The sequence below is a fragment of the Sinocyclocheilus rhinocerous genome, unplaced genomic scaffold, assembly GCF_001515625.1.
Source record: "Sinocyclocheilus rhinocerous isolate Xijiao unplaced genomic scaffold, SAMN03320098_v1.1 scaffold1474, whole genome shotgun sequence".
NCBI classification, from domain to species: Eukaryota; Metazoa; Chordata; class Actinopteri; order Cypriniformes; family Cyprinidae; genus Sinocyclocheilus; species Sinocyclocheilus rhinocerous.
Window position 1 is genome coordinate 112,530 of NW_015655412.1, and position 5,986 is coordinate 118,515.

The following is a 5,986-nucleotide window of genomic DNA, read 5'->3' on the forward strand; positions in this document are numbered from 1 at the left end:
TGACGTCACCATTTTCAAAGATTCCCGTATTGGGTGTTTACACGGGAACGATAACTGTGGCGTTTTCAAAAACTTGCACTTTGAAACCCGTTTTCAAAAATATTTTCAGTCCCAAAACGCCGTTGTCGTGTAAACGAACAGGCAAAACGCATAAAAAGTTTCCCGTTTTTAGCTGAAAACGTAGTGTAAATGGCCCCTCGGAGAGGAATTTACTATGCTGACTGTTAGTAAACTCAAGTACAGCACTGTAAAATGTTCAAAATCTCCAATTTTTGCTAACATGACCCTATTAAGCCCAGAAACTAGCAGGTGGTGAACAAAAAATTTACTTAATTTGGAGACAAAACACATCAACACAGTTTGTAGTTTATACACATCCTGCTGAACACGAGTACTGTTGTTTAAGTGTAACCATGATTTTTTTTTTTTTTTTGTCCTTTCAGCCTTAATATCGAGATGTCGAAGTGAGCCGCTGAAGACACAGTGGATTACATTTGTTTCTGAAGGGAATATGCCCCCGATCTACATACAGTAAATGTGTTTATGTTCGCGCGAATCATTCGTGATCCAGCTTCACCTACAGAAGATGCGAGTATAACGGTTTTTATGAATCTTTGCAAATCGCCTTTCCTAATAATGTGCTAGTTAGCGAGTTTTGTGATGAATGCGGCTAAAGTTTACCGTCTCTCAGAGAGCGGCTTCGAAAGAGAGGGGCGGGGCAAGCAGAGCTCATTTGCATTTAAAGCGGAATGCAATACAACAGCGTGCTGTAGACAGAGCTGTTTTAGACAGGGTAAAAACGGTGTTGTTTTACACTACCATTGAGAAATTGTAACCAAACTATGTTACAGACTTTTCATTAAGACCCTAAAGAATCATATCAACTTGTGAAAAATGGGCATCCGATGACCCCTTTAAAGCTTATTACAGGGGAAATCAATATAAAATATCAAAATAACCACAATATCATTTTCAGCACATCTGTGCCATCTTACTTTGAACCCATGTCTAAAACACAAACACAGAGAGTGTACCTGTCCTGGGGAGATGTTGGTGGGTATTCCTTCCAGAACAGTAATGTTACTGCCTTCAATGTCCAGCACACAGAGCACTGGGCTGCTTTTATTCACAAGTGCTTCGCCCCAGTCTTCATAATACTCAAACTGCTGACCCTGCCACAGACACATACACAGTCATTCCCAACACAAATCTACCTGAAATTATTAACCAAACTACAGTAAAAGAAGATGGCACAAACTTGTACCAGGACTGTTTCCTCCTTCTTGTCTGTCTTAATGGTCTCCTCTTCATCAGCGAGCAAACCCGTCTCAGGCCCCTGCAATTTAAGGGAACATGAGGTCAGATGAAGAATGTGCTCATAGAATGAATCGTTAGAAAGCATGTGCGTTTTGTGTAATCATCTGCATGCGTGACCTGGAAGTACGACTCTGTCTTGGGTCGTTTCTTCTCAGCTACATATAGGAGGTGAGTCTCTGAATGAGACCAGACCATACAGCCAAACTGATCTGAGAACAGAGAACACACAAGCCCTGATTATCAAGATTATCAGACCGTGTCTGCTTCTGATGCTGAATGCGGTTACATTAACACGCAAGAGCTTGATTTTAGGACACAAGCTATGCAAAGGTTTTCAAGTTTCTTGGCCTATAGGTGGCAATGTAAGCACACTCAGCAAGATTATGGTGCCAAATATTGCCTACCAATTTAATTTAAACAGACCAAAGCATGGTCCAGATACAGCCTTACTTCCTGTTTAGGGTCTATATTGATATTTACTTTATAACTGCAGGGAAAAATAAAAAAATATCATCAGTCATTTTTATGTGGCTCAGTTCAGCAATGTATTGTGCCAATTTTTTGTAAGAAATTTGTAAGATAAAATAATCAGAAATGTATTTGAAACGCAAGCCATGATGAAGAGACAAGTAAGAACAAACAAAAATAAATAAATACAGACTTGGTCATGATCACTCAATATGCAAAATTTCATAATTTTCCTTCGAATGGTTCTATGGGCTGCCATTGACTTCTACAGTGTAAAATGGCCTTTATATTCCCTGCCATCAACTAACAAAAGCAAGGAAGCTAAAGGCAATTGGCTATTTAAAAATTCATATTTTGTTTGTCATTGTTTGACTTTCCTCATACTGTATCACACTCCATATGTCATTATCAGTAATTGTAATCATGTGTTAATGTATGTCGGGTAATCTAATGGGTGAATGAACGCATTCAGGGCTCTACATGAATAATATGTGACCCTGGAGCACAAAAGCAGTCATAAGTAGCAAAGGTATATTTGTAGCAATAGCCAACAATACATTGTATGGGTTAAAATTATCCATTTTTCTTTTATGCCAAAAATCATTAGGATATCATGTTCCATGAAGATATTTTGTAAATTTCCTACCGTAAATATATGAAAACTTAATTTTTGATTAGTAATATGCATTGCTAAGAACTTAATTTGAACAACTTTAAAGATTATTTTCTCAATATTTAGATTTTTTTTGCACCCTCAAATTCCAGATTTTCAAATAGTTGTATCTCACCAAATATTGTCCTATCCTAACAAACCATACATCAATGGAAAGCTTATTTATTCAGATGATGTATAAATCTCAGTTTCAAAAAATTGACCCTTATGACTGGTTTTGTGGTCCAGGGTCACAAATTAGAATAGTGCAAGAGAAAACCTGTCAAATCTGAATGTTCAAAATGGCCTGAGCTGTAGCGATGTTACGCTCGACGCTGAAGCTTGCATTTGAAAAACAAACAGCAAAAACACTGAAGCTGAGCATAATACGTTTTTGCCTAAAGCATGTGATCTATGACATCCAAAGCTATATTCAGCTGAGAACCACATGACTGCTCAGCTGCAGAACCAGATGTGAAATAAGCGGCTGTAGTGAGACAAAGCCATGTGGCAGAGTAGGTGCTACTGATTCTTTTGACCGCCATATGGCCACAACGCAGACAGTGCTGTAAAAGCTTTGAGTTATGACCCCTTTTGTGATACAGTTGAGAGGAAAGCCTTCTGTGCTTCACAAAGCTTCATTTCTGCATCACCCCTGTGCTGCACTATTGAGACTGCGCCACTATTTACAATATGACCATTTAGTCAGTCTAGAGCCCTGATATGCTGTTTTTGGTAACAGGGTGTGGATGTTTTCCTCTTACCATCTTCATACACTTTGCCATGTTTGTTGAGAGTCGTCAGATTAAGACACTTCAGCTTCTTGTTCTTATGCCAGATCTAGACAGACAGACAGAGAGAGAGAGCGCAAACTGCTAAAAAGAGAAATCACTGGAAAGTTTCTTCCTTGCAGATCCTGTAGAGCAGTGCTGCTCAAACCTGTCCTGGAGAAGACCCACCAGGTCTTCCTCATCTAACATACCTGATTCAACTCACCAGCTCATTAGAGATTAAAAGACTTGAATTGCATGTGACTGATGAGGGAAACATGTAAAATGTGCAGTGGTTGGGAGTCCCCAGGACAGGTTTGAGAAGCACCGCTGTAAAGCAGGGGTGTCCAGTCCTGCTCCTGGAGGGCCAGCGACCAACCTGCCTCTACAGACTCTCCTGGAAGTTTCTAGTTGGTAATCCTGAAGACCTTGAACTTTTAGGACAGTGGCCCTCCAGGAGCAGGACTGGACACCCCTGATGTAGAGTCTCATGTAGATGAGGAGCACTTGTGATCAGATTGTTAATCTGAGTTCCAACACAGATCATTCAATACGATTAAATTCCAAGCGTTTTATGAGCCACTCGAGGTCCTTTAGGGTACATCTACACTAATTCAAAATACATTTTAAAACACATCTTGTTCTCTAAATTGTAGCTTTTTATCCACACTAAGACTGTGTGTTTGTTCTGTGAAAACTGAGCATTTTGAAGACTCTCTCTCAAGTCGTGTTGCCATGTCTGCGGATTTCCCGCGGAATCGGGCTACTTTAACACTGTTGCCGCGGCTTGTTTTTCTTGGCAGTGGGTTTAAACGGCCCCAATAATGTGATATTTAGCCCCTAAAATGCAAATTTTATCAGGGGAGCCCTGCCAAAAAACATGTATTTTACCCCCCGGAGCGCAATTTTTACCGGGGACCCCCCTCGAAACTCGATTGGGCTAGTTTTGAGTAGCAATTGGGCAGGTTTTGTTGTGAAAACCTGGCAACCCTGCTCTCAAGTGGATACATTTGAAAACGTGTTGTAGCGTGGAACGTGAAAACGCAGGTTTTTGTTTAGTCATGTGAAGCATTTTGTGCCGACAGATATCTATGGTTATATACCAGCATGTGCGTGTTATGTGCTGTTCACTTTCACAGTGTTGCTCTAGATATGTTACTTTGTACAATCTTCATATTACACTCATGCAAAGATGACAGAAAATTTCCCGGTTCCGGTTGACCTAATTAATGCAGCCTAAAAATCCTTTAACGGATTTGAATATTAGAAGCGTATTAGTGTGTTATGTGTAAGCCAGGTTGAAGAGATGGGTCTTTAATCTAGATTTAAACTGCAAGAGTGTGTCTGCCTTCCGATCAATGTTAGGTAGATTATTCCAGAGTTTGGGCGCTAAATAGGAAAAGGATCTGCCGCCCGCAGTTGATTTTCATATTCTAGGTATTATCAAATGGCCAGAGTTTTGAGAACGCAGCGGACGTGGAGGACTATAATGTAACAAGAGCTCGTTCAAATACTGAGGTGCTAAACCATTCAGGGCTTTATAAGTAATAAACAAGATTTTAAAATACAATGTTTAATAGGGAGCCAGTGCTTCTGTCTAGGCATGGTAACTAGTGAACACCCGATTATACCACTGGGCATCTACTGTTAAAATTTGGGGCTGTATGTATAAAGCAGTTCAGAATTTTTTTTTTTGTCTTAATGTGTCACAATGTTAAGAATGACATCATTTGACTCTTATTCCTAGACGTAAGAATGAGTGTGAATGATAAAGTGTTGACTTGACCTCTGCTCCTTAATTCGAGGAGAGGAATCCTAATCTATTTGCGAGTTGCGGGACAGTGTGCATAGAGAGCCACACACTATTCACAACAGAAGAATGTGTTGGAATAATGACGCTGGAATTTGGACTGATGCACATAACCTGCATTTTACTGATACAGCCAAAATGTATCTGTAGACAGAGCTGGGTAGATTACTTACAAATTGTAATCGGTTACCGATTCCAAATTACATGACAAAAGTTGTAATTAGTAACGTAATCCATTACATTACACATTTGAGGTAATATAATCAGACTAATTTTGACCCATCTCGTTTTCCAAATAGCATAACCTTGTACCATATTGATATAAAAATACAAAGAGTAAGAAAACGCATTCCATTTGTTGTTATCAACAACATGAAGTGCATTAAACATTATATTACATCAAGGTTTCTGTTACGACCTCTAGGGGTAAGCCGTAACAGAAAAAGGATTCGAATTCACACCAGAGAGATGCCAAATAAACAATTTTATTTTCTTTAAACGGGGTATCTTCAGGGGCAGACAAGGCCAAAACAATAAACAAAACAGACTTTTCTTTGACAACTAAATAACCTCAAACGGAAATAAAAACAAAATACAGACCAACTTCCCTACCTCCCTCAACCAAAAACAAAAGTAAAGAAAAGATCCATATAAATAAAATGGCGTCTAACCCCCTACGTCCCTAAATTTGGCAAACTAGTATTTACAAGAATATTTACAAAGTTATTTACAAAGTTTCCGGGCGTACACACAGCAGAATCAGAATCCAAATCGTAGTCAAGACAAGCAATGTTCAGATAAACCGGGGTTTTAGAATTTGATCTTACAATAATAAACACTAAACAGATTCAATCCACTCAGAATATCTCTCTCTCCGGTACGACACTTTTTCACAACCAAACGACAACAAACGACGGCGATACAAACAATAGCAAGAAACAGTTAATCAGAACGTTAGCGCAACACAAC

General features: G+C 39.2%; 1 pseudogene; it reads right to left on the minus strand.

The window, feature by feature from the left end:
• LOC107718260 (acylamino-acid-releasing enzyme-like) overlaps positions 1 to 3,417 on the minus strand; it is a 31,589-nt pseudogene extending 28,172 nt beyond the window's left edge.
• Between the last annotated feature and the right edge of the window lie 2,569 nt (positions 3,418 to 5,986).